We start from the raw sequence: 27,806 nt of genomic DNA, 5'->3' as shown, positions 1-27,806 counted from the left end.
TTTGTCGTGGTTTTAAGCATATTTGCAGTCCTTTTGAGTCTTTGTAGTGGTGTTGTGCATCTTTGCAGTCCTTTGAGTCTCTCATCATCCCATCATAACCCCATCATCACACCTTCATCACCCCATCATCACACCTTCATAACCCCATCATCACCCCATCATCACACCTTCATAACCCCATCATCACCCCTTCATCACCCCATCATCACACCTTCATAACCCTATCATCACCCCATCACACCTTCATAACCCCATCACACCTTCATAACCCCATCATCACCCTATCATCACACCTTCATAACCCCATCATCACCCCATCATCACACCTTCATAACCCCATCATCACACCTTCATAACCCTATCATCACCCCATCACACCTTCATAACCCCATCATCACACCTTCATAACCCCATCATCACCCCATCACACCTTCATAACCCCATCATCACCCCATCATAACCCCATCATCACCCCATCACACCTTCATAACCCCATCATCACCCCATCGTAACCCCATCATCACACCTTCATAACCCTATCATCACCCCATCACACCTTCATAACCCCATCATCACCCCATCATCACACCTTCATAACCCTATCATCACCCCATCACACCTTCATAACCCCATCATCACCCCATCATCACACCTTCATAACCCTATCACCCCATCACACCTTCATAACCCCATCATCACACCTTCATAACCCTATCATCACCCCATCACACCTTCATAACCCCATCATCACCCCATCATCACACCTTCATAACCCCATCATAACCCCATCATCACCCCATCATCACACCTTCATAACCCTATCATCACCCCATCACACCTTCATAACCCCATCATCACACCTTCATAACCCTATCATCACCCCATCACACCTTCATAACCCCATCATCACCCCATCATCACACCATCACACCTTCATAACCCTATCATCACCCCATCACACCTTCATAACCCCATCATCACCCCATCACACCTTCATAACCCCATCATCACCCCATCATAACCCCATCATCACCCCATCATCACACCTTCATAACCCTATCATCACCCCATCACACCTTCATAACCCCATCATCACCCCATCATACCTTCATAACCCCATCATCACCCCATCACACCTTCATAACCCCATCATCACACCTTCATAACCCCATCATCACCCCATCATAACCCCATCATCACCCCATCATCACACCTTCATAACCCCATCATCACCCCATCATCACACCTTCATAACCCTATCATCACCCCATCATAACCCCATCATCACCCCTTCATCACCCCATCATCACCCCTACACCATGCCTCTTTATTGACAATAAATCAAATTAGTCATAAATACTGTAAACAACTTGAACCTCAAGGTCGTTCCTTCAAATGAAGGACACGCGTTCCTCCAGAGGAAGTTCTCCGTCTGTCTTTCTTTTGGATTCAAGGAAGGAAACGAGAAGGAGAGGAAGAAGAAGAAGAGGAAGAAGAAGAGGAAGAAGGAATTCACCAGATGAGGTCTTTTCTAAGGAGAAAACAGCGCCCCCTTTCTGTTTCATTTGTCATGACGCAATCGAGACGAGATCCCACGAGGTGTGTGTGTGTGTGTGTGTTTGTGTGTGTGTGTGGTATCATGTCAGAAAGCCTGAGTGCTCTTCTATAGATGGTATGTTCCTGCAACTCAGTCTGTGTTAACATGTGTGTGCATGCTGCATCTTAGTGTGTGTGTGTGTGTGTGTGTGTGCGCGCGCTCGTGACTTGTATCATTGTTTGGAGACATTTGTATTACAGACAATCATCAAAGAGCTTCTGTTGAGCTGTTCACTGTGTGCACAGCAAGGTGACACACACACACACACACACACACTGATAGCTGTGTGTGTTTAACGGTCGCTATGGAACCACAACCCTCTCATAAGTGACCTCTGATGTGATCATGAGAAGCAGCCTTCATCTTCACTTCCTCGTTCACTATCGTTCACGCTACTCGGGGTCATGTGGCCAGGTCCACGTCGTGGGGGGGTGGGGGGGGGCTGTGATACCAGGAGGTCGACTCACGCCTCAGCTGTTGCGATCGTGTCCCGATTGGTTCCTTCTTCTTTGCGTGTTCCCCACTTCCTGACGAGCGCCTGAACGCACCATCGGGGGAACAGAGGCGTGTGGGAGTTTGTGGTTGTTTGAAATGGGACGCACCCCGATGCTGCTGAAGGAGTTCAGTCATCTCCGGAGGAGGTTCCTAAGACGCAGGTCGACCCCGACTGGACCAGCTGGTTCTGGTTCAGTCGGGGGTTTGATCCCTGTGACGCTGCAGGGAAAACTTTATTGATTTAATTTAGTTTACAGTCTGACGAGAAGAAGACGAAAAAGTGCTCGAGTTCTGCTGAACTCCAGACATACACACACACAGACATACACACACACACACAAACACGCACATGTGTGCTCATGCAAAACCCCCCGGACTCGTGCATCGACCTCACCGGTCTGCACACACATATACACCCACACAGACACACACACATATATACACACACACACACACACTTCACTGTCATTAGCCCTCACACGCCCCATCTCTCTCTCTCTTATTATTGGAGCTCTAACTCCAGGTGAGAGAGCAAAGCTCCTCATTACCTGAGAGCCTCCACCATGACTCCACCCTTTGTCTCCAGAGCCTCCGTCATGACTCCACCCTTTGTCTCCAGAGCCTCCACCATGACTCCACCCTTTGTCTCCAGAGCCTCCGTCATGACTCCACCCTTTGTCTCCAGAGCCTCCACCATGACCAGTGGCGGCTGGTGACATTTTGGGGCGCAGTGGTTTAAATATCACTCAACAATGAGAAGAAGAGAGGTTTTGAGTAGAATATTGTAAAAAACAAAGCTTTATTTCAAGAACACAGCGTGCTCAACACTGTCCAATAACAACTATCAACACACTGTAACTTTGGGAATGAGAGGTTCAGAGCAGCTTTAAGGAACATTGGGTTGTGTTTCAGAGGTTTGCAAAATAAAAGTGTTTCACCCTCACATGAAAGAGGTTCAGAGCAGATGTAACTGATGTGGAACGGGCATGGAAGAAGTCGGCTCAGATGGTGGATTTTCCCAGCACTTATTTATTCTGCAGAAGACAACAGAACACACACATTTGCCTTCCGATTTGTCTCTGCACTTCCACTTCCCTCAGCAATAAAAAAACATTGTCCATGGAAGACAGGACCACATTAAATCTAAATAATAACAATTCTCATCAAAAACCATGACATGTAACATACAAGGGGAAAACAGAGACCCCTAATGGACAAAATAAATAACTACATGAGCTAGAAAGTGGCTCAATGAAACCGCCACCAAACGTATATTTTGACAGTCTAAATGACACGACAGCTGGACGCCGGGATCGTATTAACATTCCATTACTGTATGTAACATAAACGGTTAATTTTTATTGAAGAATATAGCCATAATAGTGCAAAATCGTTTTTCACTCAACTCACCCTCGGCAATATAAAACCATTGTGACGGAAAGACGGACTCAGGAGCAGGAAGTGCAACAGATGGAAAGCAATTTACGCAGGAAACAGATTTTAAAAAATAACGCTAAATAAAAATAGCTCATTAAAATAAAATTCACAAACACTCAATAATATCGTTGAACAACAAACAAAAATAAAATACAATACATTGAAAACAAGAAATGACGGAGTGCATTTCTAACTGTTTGACAGAGTAGACCCACTATATGTAAAGAAAAGTAGCCTCCTCTCTTTAAAGTGGTCAAACGTCTCAATAACTCTGGTTAAAGTCAATCATGTCTGTAACCAGCCTGTTTCCATTATTCTGGAGGGAATGTAACTGTTTTTCAGAACTTCTTCGTTGTGTTTTCGATGCCAGTTCGGTCTGCAAACAGGGTTAGCTTCATGCTGTTAGCGAGTCAGCTTCATGCTCTTAGCTAGATAACTGCGGCAAGATTCGTGCTTTACACTTGTCTGAAGCTCTGTAGATCCCTCACTCCGTTGTAGTCCAGAGAGTTTCCGTCCCAGGACTTTGGAAAACAGACAAAAAACGAATTACTCATGGAGCATCCAGCTAACCAGCTCCGGTTAGCATATCGGCTTGAGGAGCACCTCCGGGTGTACGTCCTCCCGCGGTCTGCGCTTTGCTGCAGAATTTTTAAATCCGGATGTTCGGGTCCCAACTCTTTCAGCCTCTTCTTGTCAATATCTGACCGTCGATTGAAAGGTGTTTGGTGGAGAGATACCAGAGTTTTCAGTCGCCGACGCCATACTAACATAAAGCTTCTGCTAGCTATGTTGCTCGCGTACCTCCGTGGAGCTCTGGTCAGCAGGGTTGCCAGGTCTGTGTGACACAACCAGCCCAAAAACCAGCCCAATATCAGAACTCAAAATATGCCCGTGCCAAACCATATACACTGCTTTTAAAGTTCAACAGCATTGCTATCATTGCCAAATGTATTGTAATATCTACAAAGTAACAACATATGTTTAGTTTGCCAGCATTAAAAGCAGTTTTCCCTCAAGTTATTTCACCTAGGTCCTAAAATGGCCTTGTGTAATTAGATACAGTATATTATCATAAATAAAATGTGTACGTGCTGATCTGGAGTCAGTTTGGTAGGATTTGGGTATGAATAAATTATTTCATTTAAAATATGGATTTTTATTTAAAGATATTCATGTAATTTGCATGCAAAATAGGTCTACCCGAACCAGCGGACAACAAATTCAACCCGCGCAACACTTCAAAAGTGGCCCGATTCCGCAGGACCTGGCAACACTGCTCTATGGGCTGAGGGAACATACGGGTCTCTGATCTGCCGAATAATCCAATCGCGTGCGCACATTTGTGCGCCCCAAGATTCCCGGTTTCATCCGCCAATGTGAAGCCGGTCATTGCCAAAACGACTGAAATGTTGTATCGATGCCTTACACACACGTTAGACCGCCTCGGAAAAGGGGAGGGGCTTCTCTCCGTGATAATGGCGATATATTATATTTTTTCACATTAACTTAAGTGGTTGTTGACAGGGGCTTACGGTCTCCCACACACATTTAGCGCGTCAACACGGTATATTTACTATTTAAATGATTTGGCATATAATGTTTTTTGACAGGATTTTTTTTTCTTTTTCCTCTTCTTCTTTTTTTTCCATCTCCAAATTTTAAGAGGGGCGGCGCCCTAGCGCCCCCTATGGACGAACCACCACTGACCATGACTCCACCCTTTGTCTCCAGAGCCTCCACCATGACTCCACCCTTTGTCTCCAGAGCCTCCGCCCTGACTCCACCCTTTGTCTCCAGAGCCTCCGCCATGACTCCACCCTTTGTCTCCAGAGCCTCCACCATGACTCCACCCTTTGTCTCCAGAGCCTCCACCATGACTCCACCCTTTGTCTCCAGAGCCTCCGTCATGACTCCACCCTTTGTCTCCAGAGCCTCCGCCCTGACTCCACCCTTTGTCTCCATATATTGGATATTGCAGGTTTTCTGAGCTTTTTGGTGATTTAAGGATATTCTGGGTCACGTGATCACGTGACCTCGTGACACGTGTGAAGACGAGCGGCCGACACGCAGACGGATGTGCCCACTCAGCTTTCAAAATGTAAAAAAATTCCGGCTTTGATTTATTTACTTTTTCGTTCTTTCTGTGCGGCCCGTTACCATGACGACCATGCGTCACTCACTCAGAGACGAAGCCGTGAGAACCAGGTCATCATCAAGAGTTTCTCTCTTCATCGCTGCACATTCAATGTATCTCTATTCAGACACTCGGCACCCGGCAGGGCTCAAAATACGGACATGCCACCGTGATATATACATTACATTACATTACATGTCATTTAGCAGACGCTTTTATCCAAAGCGACTTACAATAAGTGCATTTCAACCTAGAGTACAAACTAAGAACAACAAGAATACAGGAAGTAACATTTCCTCAACATAGTCGAACTACAAAAGTACCATAAGTAAGTGCTATCTAAGTGCCACTGAAGTGCTAATCTGTGTTTTAATCCAGATATAGTCGGAAAAGGTGTGTTTTCAGTCTCCGACGGAAGATGTAGAGACTTTCTGCTGTCCTGATGTCAGTGGGGAGCTCGTTCCACCACTGAGGAGCCAGGACAGCAAACAGTCTGGATTCGAGTGATTAGCTCGAGGTGCAGGAGGCACAAGATGCGCTGTTGCCGGCGGGGGAGCGAACGTGGGGGGTACGGTGTGACCATATCCCGGATGTAGCGGGGCCCGATCCGCCAGGACCAGTGTTTTGAAGCGGATGCGAGCAGCCACGGTAACCAGTGGAGAGAGGGAGGGAGGTGGTGGGTGAAATTCGGGAGGCTGAAGACCAGTCGAGCTGCTGCATTCTGGATGAGCTGCAGGGGTCGGATGGCCTTAGCAGGTAGACCAGCGAGGAGGGAGTTGCAGTAGAGGCGTGAAATGACCAGAGCCTGGATCAGAACCTGCGCCGCCTTCTGAGTAAGAAGAGACGTATTCTCCTGATGTTGTGCAGCATGTACCTACAGGACACGCAGCGCGTCGCGATGTTGGCCGTCAGGAGAGTTGACTGTCGAGTGTCACCCGAGGTTCCTGGCAGTCCGGTAGGGGCCAACACAGAGCTGTTGAAGGTGATAGTCAGGTCGTGGGTGGGAGCCTTTCCTGGAAGGAATAGTAGCTCAGTCTTGTCAGGGTTGATCTTCAGGTGGTGAGCAGACATCCACTGAGAGATGTCAGTCAGACAGGCAGAGATTCGTGCCGCCACCCGTGTTTCGGATGGTGGAAACGAGAAGATCAGTTGGGTGTCATCAGCATAGCTATGGTAGGAGAAGCCATGCGAACGAATGACAGAGCCGAGAGAATTTGTGTACAGAGAGAAGAGGAGGGTACCCAGGAGAGCCTTGAGGAACCCCAGTAGTGAGAGGACAAGGATCAGACACAGATCCTCTCCAAGTTACCGGGTGGGTGCGGTCTTTAAGGTAGGAAGAGAAAAGAGCGAGTGCAGTGCCTGAGATCCCCAGGTCCTGAAGAGAAGAGATCAGGATCTGGTGGTTCACGGTGTCAAATGCTGCAGAAAGGTCGAGAAGGATAAGGACAGAGGAGAGAGGCTGCTCTAGCAGTGTGAAGCTGCTCAGAGACAGCAAGGAGGGCCGTCTCTGTCGAGTGGCCGGCCTTGAATCCAGACTGGTGAGGGTCAAGAAGGTTGTTACTGTGGAGATAGGAGGACACTTGGCTCAAGATAGCTCGCTCCAGAGTTTTGGAGAGAAAAGGAAGAAGAGAGACCGGTCTGTAGTTGCTGACTTAGGCAGGTCGGCGTGGGTTTCTTCAGGAGAGGGTTGACTCTCGCCTCCTTCAGAGAGTTAGGAAACAGCCAGTTGAGAGGGAGCTGTTAATAAGATGGGTGAGGAAGGTCAGAAGGTCAGGAGCAATAGCCTGGAGAATGGGAGACGGGACGGGGTCAAGAGCGCAGGTGGTCGGGCGGAGGTCACCAAGCTAAGAACTTGATTGGGAGACAAGGGGTGAAAGAGGAAGAGAGGGGATGAAGAAGTTAGTGTTGGTGAGGTGATAGAAGATGGATTTGTAAAGGAGGAGCGTATGTCGTCTATCTTGTTTGTAAAGTAGTCGACAAAGTGGCTCGGCAAAAGGGTGGAAGGAGGAGGGGGACAGGGGGGATCAAGGAGGTTGGAAAAGATAGAGAAGAGTTTTTGGGGTTAGAGAAGGAAGACTGAATTTTGGTCAGGTAGAACGAGCTTTTGGCTGCAGAGATAGAGGAAGAGAAGGAGGAGGAGATTGATAGAAGAGCAAGTCTTCCGCTTGATTCGATTTGCGCCATTTTCTTCCGCCGGCCGCAGGGTGGCTCTCTCGGCCGCACGAGAGTCCGACAACCACGGAGCCGGAGAGGATTTCCGAACCGGTCGTGTCTTAAAAGGACAAAGAGAATCAAGAGATGAAGACAGGGAAGAGAGGAGAGTGTCTGCGGCAGAGTTAGGATGCATGAGTGAGAAGCAGTCAGTTGAGGGAGAGCAGATAGGACAGAGGAGGCAAGAGAGGAGGGACAGAGGGTGCGAATGTTGGCGTACAGGTGCAGAGTCTGTAGATATGGGTGGGTTGTCAGTACCAGAGGCGAGAGAGTAAGAGATGAAGAAGTGGTCAGAGACATGGAGAGGAGTCACAGTGAGGTTAGAGGTAGAGCAGTTTCTTGTGAAAATGTAGTCAAGGTGGTTGCCGGCTTTGTGAGTAGGAGGAGGGACTGAGTGAGAGGTTAAAGGAAGACAATAAGAGTAAGAGATCACATGACTTCTCTGTCTGGATGTTAAAGTCACCCAGAAGGATGAGCGGGGGGCCGTGTTCCGCGAAGTTCGATAGGAGGACGTCTAGCTCGTCAAGAAATCTCCCAAAGAACCAGGGGACGGTGAGAACAACAATGTGAAGTTGGACCGGATGAGTAACGGTCACCGCATGAAACTCAAAAGTCAGTGGGATAAAGAGTGGAAGCGGGTAGGGACAGAAACACCATGTGGGTGAGATGAGTAAAGCTACCTCCACCCGACCAGAGGGTCTGGGTGTGTGGCTGAAGGAGAAGGCAGAGGAGAGAGCAGGGCTGTGAGCGTGTTGTCTACTGTGATCCAGGTCTCAGTGAGAGCCAGGAAGTCAGGCGACTGCTCCACAGCAAAGCCAGAGATGAAGTCGGCCTTGCGGTTGGCTGACTGACAGTTCCAGAGGCCTCCTGTGACCAGGTGCTGGGTGTGAGTAGAACGGGTAGGAAGGATAACAGAGGAGGGGTTCCGGTACATGAATGAGCGAGTCCTATAGTAACTACGAGTAGAGATACGCACAGGTATGGAAAAGACACACATATTCAAAAAATGGGGAAATACTCAGCCACCCCCGAAGACTCCAACGGAAGACTCCAACGGAAGACTCCTATGTCTTTGTCCTCCGAGTCTTCGTCCGATGAGTCACACTGACGCTACAGCTGACGCGAAAAACCCCACCCGGTTATGAGCCCAAGTTAGTGCCAATTACCTCCAGCCGCGTTGACACCGCCCCTTGGCTTTTGGTATTCAAATGACACTCAATAGAAACCAGGTGACGATCGCTCGTCCAATCAGTGAAGATTCAGGTGTCGGAACACAGGACACACCTCTCTACCAAAACAACTCCTTAAAACAGGACAGACTAACAATCTAGCAGCTTTAATCAACAAATACAACAGTAACTTTAGCAGATAAAACTAGTTTAAAGAAGATACTTAGCAGGATCCAAGTAGTCAGTAGTCTCGCCTCACAGGTAGAAAATGCACACTGCAGACTTGGCCCCGGGAGATCTTTTTAAAGACACTCAGCCAGCCACGTTGACACCGCCCCTTGGCTTTTGGTATTCAAATGACACTCAATAGAAACCAGGTGACACACACACACATGTGTGTGTGTGTGTGTGTGTGTAAGAATGGGGAGTCTGTCATTTCACAAAACCACATGACTGCTGCTAAAAAGAGTGTGTGTGTGTGTGTGTGTGTTAAGACTTTGTGGTGTATGTGTGTGTAGGTGTGTGTATGTATATGTGTGTGTACGTGTGTGTGTATGTATAGGTGTGTGTGTGTGTCTAAAAACCTTGTGTGTGTGTGTTTGTGTATGTTACGACCTTGCTGTGTCTGTGTGTGTGTGCAGGTGTGTGTGTGTGTTAGGACCTTGTTGTGTGTGTATGTGTGTCCTTGAAGGTGGTGGTCAGATACACCACCTGACTCATTTATCAGGCTACCAGTGAGTTATGGTGGGAACCAGTCACACTTCCTCCCGTGTGGACCCGGGTTCCTGCTGATAAAACACCTGTGTGTGTGTGTGTGTGTTCATATTGTCGGGTTATTAATAGCTTTATGAGACGTGGAGAACCTTCCCATAAAGCAAGACGTGCCGATCACTCGGCAACCAGGCTTATGCTCTGCTGTTATTAAACTGTACGTGACTTCCTTTCATATTTAATATATTTATATTGTTTCCCACACGCCGTCTTTCTTAAAGTCCTGAGAGGAGTCGAGGAAACGAGAGTCAGCCTAGATTAATACATCCTGATTATGGGATGGATGGTCACATGATCTAGACCTTCCTGTTGACAGCCGTCAGTCACGAGAGATACTCACAACATCCAGAGGGGCAGCGTACGAGAATAACTCTCAGATCATGAGATTAAATATTAAATATATTCTTATAGATTAACGTTTCAGAATTCAGCCCAGAAAAAAAACATTATTATGATTATTATGATATTGTAACACCCTGTTAATGTTGTGTCTGTCTCCCCAGGAATTGGTCATTCCCTACACCTGCCCTCAGCCTCTCCTGATTGTGTCATTCCCGTCACCTGCCCCAGCCACTCCCGTCTCGCTGATCCCTGATGTCCCACACCTGTGTTTCCCCACCTTATATATTCTCCCAGTCTTTGCTTTGTTCCCTGCCAGATTGTTGTGTGTTTTGCCCCTCGTGTCAATTCGCTCATGACCAGTCTGGTTTCAAGTAAAAACATTTGTTCCTCAAACCCAGAGTCGGACACTTCTTCTGCACTTGAGCTTACCCGTGTGAATTTGTGACAGATATGTGTGAGAGAGAGAGAGACAAGAAAGGGGGGGAGAGAGAGAGTATATATATATTAGGGCTGTCAATCGATTAAAAAATTAACTAATTAATCGCACATTTTGAAATTCATTAAAAGTTTTTTTCTTTTCTTTTTAAAGACAAAACTTCACACAGAGCTGTGTTTTCAAAGAGGCTCCTACCTATAAAGTGCCAGCGAGGTATTTAATATTGTGGATGATAAATTGTTTCTTCAGTGAAACATCCAGATTAGTAAAAAAAAAGAAGTATATTTGAGACCCCATTGGTCCTGTCATCTTTAACACTGAACAGCAGAACCAGTGGCCTTGGTAACTGACTGACATTCACATATGTCACGTTAACCCTCTGGAGGCTGGGGGCATGTTCTCCATTTTACAAAAAAATGTAAATTCACCTTTTAAAGGCGTTTGCATATGACACATACCCCCGTGTTCTACATCAAACATTCCAGAACAATCTCAGCTCTGAAATGAGGCTCATTGTCCTCACGCCGTGTTCTCTGGTTCTCTGACTGACAGGCTGCTAATGAGCCTCACCTGTGTGGTGGGTCGGTCCTTTGTGATTTACTGAGTGTTCATTGGTTGTTTTTTTCGCAAAATGTTGACAGTCAAACGGATTGACAAATCACGTTGAAGGTTTCGTGTGACGAGTTATTTCCGCGCCGCGTCACCCGACACGTCGCCCGTCCGTTCCTCTGTATATCAGAGGGGGAGACGGGAGGAAGGAGCGGAGGAGGAAACCCGACTGATTCATCCACGAGTTTAAACTGATTTCTGCTCCTTATTTTCGCGGAGAAATCATTGTTTTAAAAACGGAAACAGTGTTAAACCGTACTGCCGCGGTTTGGCACTCGGAGGAGTGTAAAAACTTCAACGAACACCGGAAGTAAACAAAGTTGCGTTAATTGCGGTAAAATATTTTAGTGCGTTAACGCGGCCAAATTAATCGCATAGATTAACGCATTAACGCTGACAGCCCTAATATATATATATGAAAGTTATTTTTACACTATAAGGGACTAATCCAAATTTGGGAAAAGGAAATATTTCAAACCGTCTCCATCTTGTAATGTAACCCTTTGTAAAATCAGGCCAGAAGAAGAAGAAGGTTTCTGCAGCGAGTCCCTGTCGCTCAAGAGAGGAACAATTTAATTTGTGCTTATCTTTTTTTTTCCTGATTAAAAATGTTTTCACCTTTTTCTTTCTTACAAATATATAGAAAAATAATAATTTTCTTGCAGCCCGAAAAAAAATTTATTTAAAAAATTGAATTTTTAAAAATGTCTAATTTCAGGATCCGGTCTGTTATCACAATTAAATATATAATATATACATATATTTTATTATATATAGTTATATCTAATTTATTTATTTATATATTCATATATAGCTGCATTCTCTCTCCTGACCACCAGTTGTATAGAAGTCTATGCTCATGTGTGTAACCCCCGGCCCATGTAGCTCTGTACAATATACGATGGGCGGGGTCCTGGGTTCTGTTTAACAGAGGGACGGTGCAGCCAACTGTTTCATAATGCACGCCACAGCATATTTATTCACAAAACTAAACACCAATCCCCATACAACGAAAACCCACAAAATGTATATAACTCGCTCTCTCTTCCTAAGAACCTCTACAATACAACAAATACAACCACCACAACAAATATAATAAATATCACAAATAAAACAAATAAAACAAATCCACTCACACCACACTCTAGCACACCCACACCAACCACACCCCCGTTGCAGGCCCGAGTCGTTGCTGGAGATCGTAGTGGCCTGAAACGGTCGTGACCGTTTCACTTGTCCACACAAGCCTAAACAAAAGGGGCAGTGACATGTTTGTGAGTACTCACGATGTGTTGGGAAAGGGAAGTGAATAACAGGAAGGATTGTCTGACGGAATAAGAAACAGCAGGTCGGTAGCAGCAGCCTCGGGAACCAGCTCAGCTTCCTCGGTTGTCGTCTCCTGACTCACAGGAGCTCCAATGTGGCTCATCCGGCTTTCCTGGTGCAGATCAACATGTGTGGAGCTAAATGATAATCGCGAGTAGCGATTAGCAACACTACTATAACATTTAGTCACTGGGCAGCATACATTCAACACACTGATCGTTACCTGGTGTAGGTCCTACAGGCATAACTATTGGTCAGCCCTTCGACGTCCCACCATGACTTTGATGCAGCTCGACAGCTGTTGTCACCTATTTCACCACCATACCTCCGTTTAGGCCACGCCCCTCTAACTGATAGTGAAGCTGGATTGGCGGTTGGTCTCCCACACCAGAAAACAATGACCACCGATCACCAACTCAATTAGAAATTTAAATAAGCAAAACAAATTAGAAAACTCAAATATTATTATATATATACACCTTATTATTATTAGTAGTAACTTTATCAAAATATATTATCAGGGCTACACCCTCCCCCTTCTGACCGTCTAGATGCCCTCATCTGACTCCTTTCTGTTTCTTGGAAGGGTTGCTTCTCCTATCATCAGACAGCCTTCGGGGCTGTTGGTACTTGTGCCTTTTCTTCTCTGAAGTGAATAACCATCCCATTATGCATGATGGTAACAGGCTCCTGGGATGGCTTGCCAGGTTTGTCATACGTCAAGCGAATAACTGGTTTCCTTTCTCTCTGTGACTTTCGAATAACGACTGCTGGTTCACTCCTTGTGTCGCTAGTAGAACCGGAGCTTGCTCCCCCTTCTAAATCTGGGTCGGCAGCAGGGTCATTACTAGTCTCTTCTTTATCAGATTCCAGACTGGAAGATGTAGTGTCTTCTGGGGATTCTGCTCTCATAGCTGAGGGTTCTTCAGAAACTTCAGAACTCTCCTCTTCCTGGCTGTCACTATCCACAGGGTTTTGATGGGGTATGGAGAGCAGTGGCGGTTCGTCCATAGGGGGCGCTAGGGCGCCGCCCCTCTTAAAATTTGTAGATGAACAAAAAAAAGAAGAAGAAAAAAATTAACATCCTGTCAAAAAACATTATATGCCAAATCATTTAAATAGTAAATATACCGTGTTGACACGCTAAAAGTGTGTGGGAGACCGTCAACCTGTCAACAACCACTTAAGTTAATGTGAAAAAATATAATATATCGCCATTATCACTGAGAGAAGCCCCTCCCCTTTTTCGAGGCGATCTAACGTGTGTGTACGGCATCGAGAAAATATTGCAGTCGTTTCGGCAAGGACCGGCTTCTCATTGGCGGATGAAACGTGAATCTTGGGTCGCAAAAATGTGCGCTCGTTGGCCAATGACATCGTTTTATTATTTCACGTGATTGGACTATACGGCAGATCAGAGACGTATCGTTCCCTCAGCCCAGAGAGCTCCAGGAGCTACGGGAGCAGGTAGCTAACGGAGCTGTTAGCTGGAGCTCAGTGAGTAATGCGCTGTTTAGTTTCCCCTGTCTGTTATTCCAAAGTCCTGGGACTGAAACTCTCTGGACTACAACGGGGGGAGGGATCTAAAGAGCTGCAGACAAGTGTAAAGCACGAATCTTGCCGCAGTTATCTAGCTAAGAGCATGGAGCTAACTCGCTAACAGCCTGAAGCTAACCCTGTTTACAGTCAGCAGAAGGATACCGAACTGGCATCGAAACACAACGAAGAAGTTCTGAAAAACAGACACATTCCCTCAAGAATAATGGAAACAGGCTGGTTACAGACATGATTGACTTTAACCAGAGAGTAAAGTGACCACTTTAAAGAGAAGAGGCTACTTTTCTTTACAGTAGTGGGTCTGCTCTGTCACCCAATGTAACATGTGCTGCATCTCTTTCTGACTCTATTCTGCTCTGAACCTCTTTTATTTTGCAAACCTCTGAAACCCAACCCAATGTTCCTTAAAGCTGCTCTGAACCTCTCATGCCCAAAGTTACAGTGTGTTGATAGTTGTTATTGGACAGTGTTGAGCACGGTGTGTTCTTGAAATAAAGCTTTGTTTTTTACAATATTCTACTCAAAACCTCTTTTCTTCTCATTGTTGAGTGATATTTAAACTGCGCCCCCCCCCCCCCCCCCCCCAAATTCACCAGCCGCCACTGATGGAGAGGTGTCTCCGGACCTCACCTACACCAAAAGCTTGAGGATTACAGGCAGTTTCAAACTCGGGATCTGATGAATCTGGGTCCCTTTCCAATGGGGGAACTACAGACGTAGTTGGTCTTGGACGGGCACGCTGTCCTCTGGTGACAGTTTTTCTACCAACTGTAGTAACCGCAGGATCGTTCGACATTCTAACAAGATAACCTATGGGCAAAAGATGGTCTCTGTGCAGAGTTTTGACTCCACCAGATCCCTGTTCTGGTTTGACCTGGTACACTGGCAGGTTGGGCAACTTCTTCACCACAACATAAGGTGTGGACTTCCAGCGGTCCTGCAGCTTATGTCTCCCAGGCAATCCAACGTTTCTAATAATAATTCGGTCCCCTTCTGCCAAGGGCAGATCTCGTACCCTTTGGTCATAGTAGACCAAATTTTTGAGGTGACTCTTGTTTGCAGCTGCAGAGGCCATCTGATAGGCACTTTGCAACTCCTCCTTCATTCGGGCAACATACTGATGGTAAGAGGCCTCACTCTCACCATCAGGTGATATTCCAAAGCAGATATCTACTGGCAATCTGGCTTCTCTGCCGAACATCAGACAATATGGCGAATATCCAGTGGCATCATTTTTAGTACAGTTGTACGCATGTACTAGTTGACCGATATGCTGGCTCCAGTATTGTTTTTGTTCAGGTTCCATAGTACCAAGCATCGCCAGAAGAGTGCGATTGAATCGTTCTGGTTGCGGATCACCTTGCGGATGATACGGAGATGTGCGGGATTTACGGATCCCTAGCATAGTAAGGAACTCCTTAATCAGCCGACTCTCAAAATCTCTGCCCTGATCAGAGTGTATTCTGGCAGGTAAGCCGTAATGCACAAAGAATTTCTCCCAAAGTACTTTCGCTACTGTGAGGGCTTTTTGATCCTTAGTAGGAAATGCCTGAGCATAACGAGTGTAGTGGTCCGTTATCACGAACACATTAGCTACCCCTTTGGAATCAGACTCCATCTGCAGGAAGTCAATACAGACTAGGTCTAAGGGGCCTTGACTAGTTATCTGATTCAAGGATGAGGCACGATGCGGAAGAGTCTTTCTGGAGATACATCGTCCACAGGTTCAGATGTACTGTTCAACCTCAGTTGTCATGCGGGGCCAATAGAATCGGTCTCTGATCAGTTCAACAGTTCGTTCCACTCCCATGTGTCCACACTCTTTCCTGGTGCAGATCAACATGTGTGGAGCTAAATGATAATCGCGAGTAGCGATTAGCAACACTACTATAACATTTAGTCACTGGGCAGCATACATTCAACACACTGATCGTTACCTGGTGTAGATCCTACAGGCATAACTATTGGTCAGCCCTTCGACGTCCCACCATGACTTTGATGCAGCTCGACAGCTGTTGTCACCTATTTCACCACCATACCTCCGTTTAGGCCACGCCCCTCTAACTGATAGTGAAGCTGGATTGGCGGTTGGTCTCCCACACCAGAAAACAATGACCACCGATCACCAACTCAATTAGAAATTTAAATAAGCAAAACAAATTAGAAAACTCAAATATTATTATATATATACACATTATTATTATTAGTAGTAACTTTATCAAAATATATTATCAGGGCTACATGTGTATCTGAGCAGACATAAAGGACGTGGCTAACAACAGGACAGGGCTCTGCATTCCCAGCTGCCTCCATCCAGAACACTCTGTGAACAGACCCCCCTCCCCCGGGTGTGTTCTCCAGTTGGGTTCTCTGGGTGTGTTCTTCGGGTGTGTTCCCCGGGTGTGTTCGCAAGGGTTGTTCTCCGGTTGTGATCCCTGGGTGTGTTCTCTGGGTGTGTTCTCCAGTTGTGTTCTCCAGGTGTTTTCTGGGTGTGTTCCCCGGTTGTGTTCTCCAGTTGTGTTCTCCCAGTGTGTTATCTGGCTGTGATCTCCAGGTGTGTTCTCCGGGTGTGTTCCCCGGTTGTGTTCTCCAGTTGTGTTCTCCAGGTGTGTTCTTCGGTTCTGGTTCTGAGGGACTGCGTGTGCACAGCTTAATAGAAATAGATGTTTTTCTTTCAGAAAATACCACAAATCCTGAACTGCAGACGTCTGTAATTAAATCATTCCTCTTTCTTAATGGATTCAGGGCTGATTTGTCATTCGATGAAGATCCGTGTCACAGCTGAGAAGATGTGGAACACGAGGAACGTCTGACCCCGAGCCGCAGACTGATCCCCGGTGGACGAGGAGGTTGGGTCTGATATGGGTCTTCATGATCTTCTCCTCCAGTTACTGAGAGACTTGGGTTCTAGTCGGTGTTTTCATATAGTTTTGTTTTATGAGACAGGATGAAACACGTAGAAAAAGTTTAATTGTCTTTAGATCTTTAAATGTGTCTTTAAATCTGTAGATCTGTCTTTAAATCTGTAAATATCCTTTTAAATCTGAATTTAAATCTTAAAATCTGCCTTTAACTCTGTATTTAAATCTTTAAATATGCCAATAAATCTTTAAATCTGTGTTTAAATCTGTCTTCAAATCTTAAATTTTTGTTATATGACTTTAGATCAGTCTTAAAATCTTAAAACATGTCTTTAAATCTGTCTTTAAATCTTTAAATCTGCCTTTAAATCTTTAAATCTGTTTAAATCTTTAGATCTGTGTTTACATTTTTAAGCCTGTGTTTAAATCTTTAGATCTGTCTTACATTTTAAATATGTCTTTAAATCTTTAAGTCTGTGTTTAAATCTTTAGATCTGTCTTATACAATTTTGTATCTGTCTTTAGATCTGATTTTAAATCTTTAAATCTGTCTTTAGGTCTTTACATAGGTATCTGTTGCTCGTCATAAATCTAAGCCGATCGCAGCACCGTCTCAGAGATTCCTCAGACCCCCAGGTGAGAAGCAGAAATATGTTCAGTTACCTTTTTACATTTTCTTTTTAAAAAGTTTTTAGCGGCGGTTGCCGTAGGCGACAGACTAACCAGACGTGCCAGGAACGAGTCGGCAACCCATAGCACTCTCTTATTAGGACACGAGGGAACAGCTGTTGGTTCCTTCGCCTTCTCACGCAGGATGAGGGCCAACACGTGTGTTTGAGTGCCATCAGGGCGGCCGGTCTCTCTCAGGGGGGCGTGGCCTCTTCATGCTCGGCTGGCCTTTTTACCGCTGAGTCGCTGGTTAGCTGCTACGGTGAGTGCGTTAGCACTCGCTGACCCGGCTTCGTCTTCTGAGACATGTTGGCACATGTTTCATCCAAAGAAGCCATCAGCAGATTATCATTAAATAAAACCTCATACGAAACTAGAAGGGCTCTGGGAGGCCGTTACCATTGCATACGACGTCCATGCATATAACGCCCATGCATATCACATTCATGCATATCACATCTATGCATATAACGCCCATGCCTATAACATCCATGAATATAACATTCATGCATATCACACCCATGCATATAATGTCCATGCATATAACGTCCATGCATATAATGTCCATGCATATCACATCCATGCATGTAACATCCATGCATATAATGTCCATGTCTATAACATCCATGCATATAACGTCCATGCATATCACGCCCATGCATATCACATCCATGCATATAACATTCATGCATATCACATCCATGCATATAACATCCATGCATATGATGTCCATGTCTATAACACCCATGCATATCACACCCATGCATATAACATCCATGCATATCACATCCATGCATATAACATTCATGCATATCACAACCATGCATATAGCATTCATGCATATCACATTCATGCATATCACATCCATGCATATAGAATTCATGCATATAACGTCCATGCATATCACACCCATGCATATAACATGCATGCATATCACATCCATGCATATAACATTCATGCATATCACATCCATGCATACAACGACCATGCATATCACATCCATGCATATAACGTCCATGCATATAACATCCATGCATATCACATCCATGCATATAACTATCACATCACGGTGAAGCTTGTCTTGTCTTGGGTTTTTGTCTCGGAACTTCCTGTTTTATTTTGAAGTCTAACTCTCCTCTCGTTTCAGGTCACTTGCCCTTCCTCATGTGTCACCGGTCTGATTGTCTCCCCTGATCCCTGATTGGTTCCACCTGTTCCCCATTACCCTCATGTGCTTATAGTCTGTCTTCCCTCTGTCCTGTGCCAAAGTGTTTCGTCTCATGTCTGATCACCGAAGCCAGAACCAAAGCCATGTTCATAGCCGCCGAGTCTTTTCGTAAGTGTGTACCTACCTCGAAAGAGCGATTTCTGTTGTAGTTTTCCTAGTCCAGCCTTTTTGTTTCTTAGTACCTTGTTTAGCCTCCACCTCTTAGGAGGGTTTTGTTTGCATTAATAAAGTCTGCTCACTGACGCCTCATCTTTTGAGTCCTGATTGGAATCCCGGCCTGACAATAATGTCCATGCATATAGCGTCCATGCATATCACATCCATGCATATAACATTCATGCATATCACGTCCATGCATATAACATTCATGCATATAACATCCATGCATATCAAATCTATGCATATCACATCCGTGCATATAACATCCATGTATACAACGTCCATGAATATCACATCCATGCATATCACACCTATGCATATAACATCCATGCATATCACGTGCATGCATATCACATCCGTGCATATAACAACTATGCATATCACACCTATGCATATAACATCCATGCATATCACATCCGTGCATATAACATCCATGTATACAACGTCCATGCATATCACATCCATGCATATAACATCCATGCATATCACACCTATGCATATAACATCCATGCATATCACATGCATGCATATCAGATCCAAACATATCACACCTATGCATATCACGTCCATGCATATCACGTCCATGTATATTACATCTATGCATATAACATCCATGCATATCACATCTATGCATATAACAGCCATGCATATTACATTCATGCCTATAATGTCCATGTATTGAACGTCCATGCATACAACATCCATGCATATCACATCCATGCATATAACATTCATTCATATAACCTCCATGCATATCAAATCCATGCATATCAGATCCATGCATATCACAACCATGCGTATAACGTCCATGCATATCATGTCCATGCATATCACATCCATGTATATCACGTCCATGCGTATAATGTCCATGTGTATAACGTCCATGCATATCATGTCCCTGCATATAACGTCCATGCATATCACATCCAAGCATATCACACCTATGCATATCACGTCCATGCATATCACATCCATGCATATAACATTCATTCATATCACCTCCATGCATATCAGATCCATGCATATCAGATCCATGCATATCACGTCCATGCATATCAAGTCCATGCATATAACATTCATGCCTATCACAACCATGTGTATAACGTCCATGCATATCACGTCCATGCATATAACATTCATGCCTATCACAACCATGTGTATAACGTCCATGCATATCACGTCCATGCATATAACATTCATGCATTTCACGGCCATGCATACAACGTCTATGCATATCACATCCACACATATCACGTCCATGCATATAACATTCATGCATTTCACGTCCATGCATACAACGTCCATGCATATCACATCCATGCATATAACGCCATGCATATCACGTCCATGCATATCACATCCACACATATCACATCCATGCATATAACGTCCATGCATATAACATTCATGCATATCACAACCATGCATATAACGCCCATGCATATCACATCATGCATATAACCTCCATGCATATCACGTCCATGCATATCACATCCATGCATATCATGTCCATGCATATTACATCCATGCATATTGCATCCATGCATATAACATTCATTCATATCACCTCCATGCATATCAGATCCATGCATATCAGATCCATGCATATCACATCCATGCATACAATGACCATGCATATAACAATCATGCATATTACATTCATGCATATCACATCCATGCATATCACATTAATGCATATAACAGAATGCAAACTTGTGTACACACACTTCCTCCACACTATGCTCTCTCTCTCTCTCACACACACACATTGTACACATTCTTTCCACACAGCTCCCTCTGAGCAGCTGTAAATAGCTCCATCTCTCCGCTGTGTGAAGTGTTCGGGCTCTCACAGCTGATTGTGCGTCTCGGTGTGAGTCTGTGGGATGTGACAAGAGCGCCGCCGTGGGTGGAAACTTCTCTCAAGGAACATTACGCCCACCAACGAGTGCTGAAGCCCTCTCTCTCTCCCTCTCTCTTTCTCAAAGCTGCAATGTTGTGTGTGTGTGCACACCAGCATATAATTGTACATGTAATAGTGTGTGTACCTTTTGTGCGAGTGTTGCCGATTTATTCGTATTTAATTTAATCTTTTAATTGTATTTATGTATTCATTTTATATTATGTCATTGACATTATAGTATGTTTATTATAATTATTGTAATTTTTATTCCTATCAATATTATTTAAGGATCATTATAATTATTATTATGATTGTTAGCAATTATCTAAATTACTTACCTATATTAATGTTTTTCCCACCTTTTAGCGTAGCGCTGTGTGTGTGTGTGTGTGCATTTCTTGTGGGCGTGACCACAAAGCAGCATCATCACTGTTAGCGGCAGCAGGATTAGAATTGTTGCTACAGCATCAGAACGTCTACTTAAAGCCCCTCAGAGGAACTCTCATTCTGTGTTGCTTTGGCGACCCCTGTGGACAGAAGTGGAACTGTCCGACAACCAGTAAAAAGCTTGTAGTAACTTTAAGTATTGGATGGAAAATACACAATAAAACCTACTCCGTAGTCACAAGATGTTCATAACCAGGATTAGTTCATTTCTCATTTCCATCCCATAATCCTGCTCCTCAAAGACTTGCGTCACACTTGTTTCTCCCTGTGAGAAGTCTCCTCCTCCTCCTCCTCCTCCTCGTGGTCGTGAAGGTGAGGAGATGACTTGGCTCCTCATGCCCTTCATTTCCCCCTCTGGGTGACCCCAGTGTGGCCCGGTAGGTCCGGGGCTATCATTAGCCCCCCCCCCCCCTCCGGCCCCTCCCCTGCACTCTGCAGCCGGTGCAGCCAGCTGGTGCTCCCTCATTAGCTCCGGTCCACCTCATCTCCTCCACTCTACCTGCTGCTCTTATCTAAGCTGCTCTCTTTACCCTTAATCTGTGTAATGTGTGTGTAAACAGGGCCTGCGTGGTCCAACCCCCGGCCCTGTATGATGTGTGTGTAAACAGGGCCTGCGTGGTCCAACCCCGGGCCGTGGGAACCTGCTCATTAATCACCTGTGATTCATGGTTACAGCTCCACTGGTCTGTCATTAGCTTCTCCCAGACTTCCCATCGCGACTCCCAGCTCCCAGTAACACGCAGCCTCGCCACCTAGAAATGACTGGTCTACTGGTTGACCTGCAGTCGTGTGGAGACACTAAAACCACTTAAATACTGTCATGTTTATTAATTATAAATAAACGGTTTTGACACCAGATCTTATTAAATCTGCCGACTGAAGAGGTCCAGCTGGCTGAAACATGAGGATAAGGCATTTAGAGTCTGGCAATTATTTATTTAATTTATTTATATTATGTATTCATTATTATTTGTTATTGTTATTTAAAAAAAATTTTTTTATTTATTGTTATTTATTATTTATTATTGTTTTTTGTTATTTACTGTTCATTATTTATTATAAATCTTATTAATAGTTATTTATTATCATTGTTATTTAATATTATTTTAATTTATTATTGTTATTTATTATTATTATTTATTGTTAGTTGTTATTTAGTCTTTATGTGCTGCAGTTCCTCTGGAGGTCGGTGTCTAGCTTGAGGTTTAGTAACGGCTACAAACTGGTCTGGGATCAGGCCAAAAGACCATAGAGAGGACCAGGACTAGACTGAGACTCCATATTTGAGACCTGATCCTGGTCTTACGGAGTCCCCATGTGACCGGAGCTGCACACCGTCTCACAAACGTGGGGGAACCGAGTTCCGGTTGCAGGACCCAGAACGCGGAGCGCCTCCCTGAGGTTCTCAAGGGAACCGACGAGAGAACGTGTGTGTGTGTGTGTATGTGAGAGTGTGTGTGTGTTGTATTTCTGTGAGTGCTGGGTGTTTTTTACTTTTTTGTGTGGGTGTTGCTCCAGCTGCCCTAGACTGTAACTTAGTCTCTACACACACACACTCACGCACACACACACTACTTGACCCCCTCAGCCCAAACAGTTGCTCACGTCACTTCACTGTAAACACACGATAACACATGAGAGCGGATAAGTCCTGGTTTCAGGTGTGGGAGAGTGTGTGTGTGTTTGTGTGTGTGTGTGTGTGTGTGATGGGAGATTTAAAGTATTATAACATTTAGAGTTTAAAAGCCTTCAAAACTAACTGTAAAATGTCGTTGTGACATTTGAACAAAAAATAGAAACACAACATCTTGTTTTAGTTAAAGAGTTCCACGTGAATTAATGCACACACACACACACACACACAGGAAACTACTAAACACACACAACAGGGCACACGGGACAACACACAACTGTACACACACTCACAGAGATACACATGTACAGCCACACACGAAGAGTGATGTTGTGAATTTATGCTCTCACACAATCACACTCACACACACAATCACAATCACACACACTCACACACCTACTCACTCACACGCACGCACCCACCTACTCACTCACATACACTCAAACACACAATCACACCACACACACACAAACACACACACACTCACACCACACACACACACACACACACTCACACCACACACACACACACACTCAAACACACACACACACACACCTACTCACTCACATACACACACTCACACCACACACACACTCTGGTTCCAGCAGGTTCCTCTATTTTTAGCCGCCTCATTAAACTGGTGCAAATGATTCTGAGCCGTGTAAATGGTCCGATAAGCTAATTATTGGAGGAGAAAGAACCCCCCCCCCCCCCTCCTCCTCCTCCTCGTTAAAGCCCAGGTGATCGACAGCAGAGGGTTCTGGTGTGTTTACTATCACGGGACACAAATTCGCACACACAGTAATCGTAGACACTGAGGCCTTCAGCTGTGGGAATGGCACAAATTGACATCCATGTCATCTAAATGCAAAAATTTGAAGAGAAGAAGTTGACAAGTAAAAAAAGAAAAAAGAAGAACAAATATATATATATATATATCTGCAGTAAAGTTGAAGAAAGTTAAAGGGAAAAAAGAAGAGTTTAGCCTCCAGTTTTAACCAACCAAGGAAGACAGTAAAAAGTAAAAAACGTCTTTTTATTAGTTTCCTTTCTTCACTTTTCATCCAGCTGTGTGAACATTATCCGGCCTTCACTCTGCGGTCAGCCTTCAGGACGGCGTTCCGACATCGAGCCTCCACCGGTCCACGGGCCGCCGGTCCGGGTGGAGGTCTGGTCCCTGGACAGTGCAGTGCTGTTCCTGATCCGCTGGGTAAGTCCGGGCTTTAGTTCGCGGGCCTCATGAACAACGGGCTTCAGAGAGGGGTCGCACAGCTGAAGCGGCCCCCGGGTAGTTTGGGCTTACCGCCTGCACCGCCTTAGCCTCCTGTTCAGCCCGCAGACGCCTGCTCGGGTTACAGGTGTGGCAAATAAAACGCTTTAAACAGTCTACAATATACAATACAACGACTTGATTTGATCTCTTTGTAGTAGTCATCGTTCTGATCTGTTTGCAGTTGGTTTTGTACTTCCCTCTTTTTATTACAATTTGCTTTTGTGAAGTGTCTTGTGTCTCTTAGAGTTTCCACAGAAGAAGGCTGCAGAAAGAACGTTGGGAGGATGCAAGAGGTGCCTTGAGGTTCATGAGGACGCTGCATACTGCAACACTGACTTTCTAAAATACCAAAGCAAAGAACCACATTGGAATTCTAGATATCCTTGGTAGAAGATTCAGCCTCTGAAAAGCAGCTAGCCATGGAACGGGAGTGGAAAATTGCCTCTGCTGGTCAAGTGCATGACATGGTAGATCGAAGGGCGGCATTCAAATTGTCCAAGGACCCAATACATGACTGGAAAGAGCCAGTGTGGTGTGCGAGTGACCTTATTGCTCCTGACCCACTCTTTCACGACCCCAATGAGACTTGTGTAGAACAGCAGCCAGAAGTGCAGAGGTTTGAGTCTGAAGGACCTGCTGATGAACGGTCCAGACATCCCCAACCAGAGGCGTGCAGTCCTCCTTAGACTCAGGTGTGGAGAACATGCTGCTCTGGGGGATATAAAGAAGTCGTACAACTCTGTTTGCTTGGAGGACCGAGAGGTACACCTGCATCGATTCCTCTGGCGAGACTCAGAAGATGAAGAGCTGGCTCAATGTGCAATCACGAGAGTAAAAACTGGAGACAAACGATGCGTGAGACTGACACCTCAACTTAGAGCGCCAGGTGCTCCAGGAAGACAGCTACGTTGATGACCTTCTCACATCTCACAATCACCTGGACCAGCTAAAAACCAGCACAGCAAATGTAAAGCCTGCTGCGCCATTCAAATGCTGCATGGCCAGTAGATCCATTCACACTATCGACAGAAGGGTTCCTGATGGCCTTCCAAAGGTTCACGGCGATCAGGGAGCATCCAAGGAAGATCTGGTCAGATCCAGGAACCAACCAAAATCAGTCTTAGAGGAACTTTACAGGTTTAGATGGCTTGAACAAAGCAGCCTGGCAGGACACCGTGGCGAACAATGGGACAGGTTGGATGTGGAGAATCCACCCAGCAGACACTCCAGATACTCGGGAAGGAGTCTGAGCTCCCTTCCTGCGAGTTACAGAAACTCTTCACATAGCAGCCGACCTGGCAAATGAACTCCCAATTGACGCCAGAGTACAGAGCCGAGAAAACTGCATCCAATAAATCACTCCCAACACGCTCCTTCTTGGACGGGCACCTCAAAGCGGGGATGTCCAAACGTTTGACTCGTCTAGCTACCCCAACAGAAGAATCCAAGCTACGCAGTCAGAGGTGACCACGTTCTGGAAGCATTGGAGCTAAATTGCTGGTCCCACATATTTGTGGGGAGCTCATGGCATGACAGAAAGAACCGCTACGTTGGGGAGGTTGTCTGGCCAAGTGACCAACGTGCGACTCAGGGGGCAATTCAAGCTCGGCAGGGTCATCGGTACGAATGCTAAAGGCTTATCGGCTGCTGGGGGACGTTTTAGGATACACTGAGCACCTATCTCCTCTAGGATACACTGAGCACCTCTCCTCTAGGATACACTGAGCACCTATCTCCTCTAGGATACACTGAGCACCTATCTCCTCTAGGATACACTGAGCACCTGTCTCCTCTAGGATACACTGAGCACCTATCTCCTCTAGGATACACTGAGCACCTATCTCCTCTAGGATACACTGAGCACATATCTCCTCTAGGATACACTGAGCACCTCTCCTCTAGGATACACTGAGCACCTATCTCCTCTAGGATACACTGAGCACCTATCTCCTCTAGGATACACTGAGCACATATCTCCTCTAGGATACACTGAGCACCTATCTCCTCTAGGATACACTGAGCACCTATCTCCTCTAGGATACACTGAGCACCTATCTCCTCTAGGATACACTGAGCACACATCTCCTCTAGGATACACTGAGCACCTATCTCCTCTAGGATACACTGAGCACCTATCTCCTCTAGGATACACTGAGCACATATCTCCTCTAGGATACACTGAGCACCTCTCCTCTAGGATACACTGAGCACCTATCTCCTCTAGGATACACTGAGCACCTATCTCCTCTAGGATACACTGAGCACCTGTCTCCTCTAGGATACACTGAGCACCTATCTCCTCTAGGATACACTGAGCACCTATCTCCTCTAGGATACACTGAGCACCTATCTCCTCTAGGATACACTGAGCACCTCTCCTCTAGGATACACTGAGCACATATCTCCTCTAGGATACACTGAGCACATATCTCCTCTAATATATACTAAGCATCAATCTCCTCAGGGATACACTGAGCACCTATCTCCTCAGGGATACACTGAGCACCTATCTCCTGTAGGATACACTGAGCACCTATCTCCTGTAGGATACACTGAGCACCTATCTCCTCTAGGATACACTGAGCACATATCTCCTCTAGGATACACTGAGCACATATCTCCTCTAGGATACACTGAGCACATATCTCCTCTAATATATACTAAGCATCAATCTCCTCAGGGATACACTGAGCACCTATCTCCTCAGGGATACACTGAGCACCTATCTCCTCTAGGATACACTGAGCACCTATCTCCTGTAGGATACACTGAGCACCTATCTCCTCTAGGATACACTGAGCACATATCTCCTCTAGGATACACTGAGCACATATCTCCTCTAGGATACACTGAGCACATATCTCCTCTAATATATACTAAGCATCAATCTCCTCAGGGATACACTGAGCACCTATCTCCTCAGGGATACACTGAGCACCTATCTCGTGAAGGTCAGAATCTTCCCATGGTGTAATGGTCCTGTGACGAGATCTACAAGGGGAGCCAGAGCAGAACAGGAAGGTCCAGGCTGCCATTGGCTAAAGACCAGAACATCTCCAGATGATGATGAGGAGAACTAAACTGGGATTCCATAGTTTGCCTTTTAGAGTTGGTGATCTCCCCAGTGGGTCCACGGGAAGAGCAAGTGGGAGGTGCCAAGTCAAACTTCATTTTTTATTTCATATAAAAAGTAATAGAAATGTATGATTAAAAATAATTTGTGAATGAATAATGCAATTAGGAACAATAAAAAATAATCGCAAATTAAATAATAAACAAAGCAATTGGTAAAATAATTTGTACTCACCGGAAAAGGGGCGGAGCTAAAACACCGGAAGTAAACGCGGGGCGCTTCAGAAAAGTCAGAATTAAACAAACGTGCACAAACGGATCAGAGAGCGACGAAACAACCGGAAAAAGACGTCCACACCGGAGAGGCAGCTGGTAAGAGCGGCGCTCTGATGACGGTGCACGTCACCGCCGGTTAGCGCGCGCGCCCCACGCGTCACGGGGCTCAAGTGACGCGTCCTGAGGGAATTGATTGACAGG

The 27,806-nt window shown here is 45.3% G+C and overlaps 1 long non-coding RNA gene across 1 annotated transcript in view; it reads right to left on the bottom strand.

Annotated features, from left to right (window-relative positions):
* Positions 1-3,101: 3,101 nt before the first annotated feature.
* LOC130201475 (uncharacterized) overlaps positions 3,102-27,806 on the bottom strand; it is a 44,637-nt gene continuing 19,932 nt past the window's right edge. Inside the window, exon 2 of the long non-coding RNA XR_008833190.1 lies at positions 3,102-4,229. This is a non-coding gene — a long non-coding RNA (uncharacterized LOC130201475). The remainder of the gene's footprint in view (positions 4,230-27,806) is intronic.

This window comes from Pseudoliparis swirei, chromosome 11 (assembly GCF_029220125.1).
Source record: "Pseudoliparis swirei isolate HS2019 ecotype Mariana Trench chromosome 11, NWPU_hadal_v1, whole genome shotgun sequence".
Classification (NCBI taxonomy): domain Eukaryota; kingdom Metazoa; phylum Chordata; class Actinopteri; order Perciformes; family Liparidae; genus Pseudoliparis; species Pseudoliparis swirei.
Note: the sequence above shows the minus strand (reverse complement) of the source record. Positions and strands in the feature narration are given on the sequence as shown.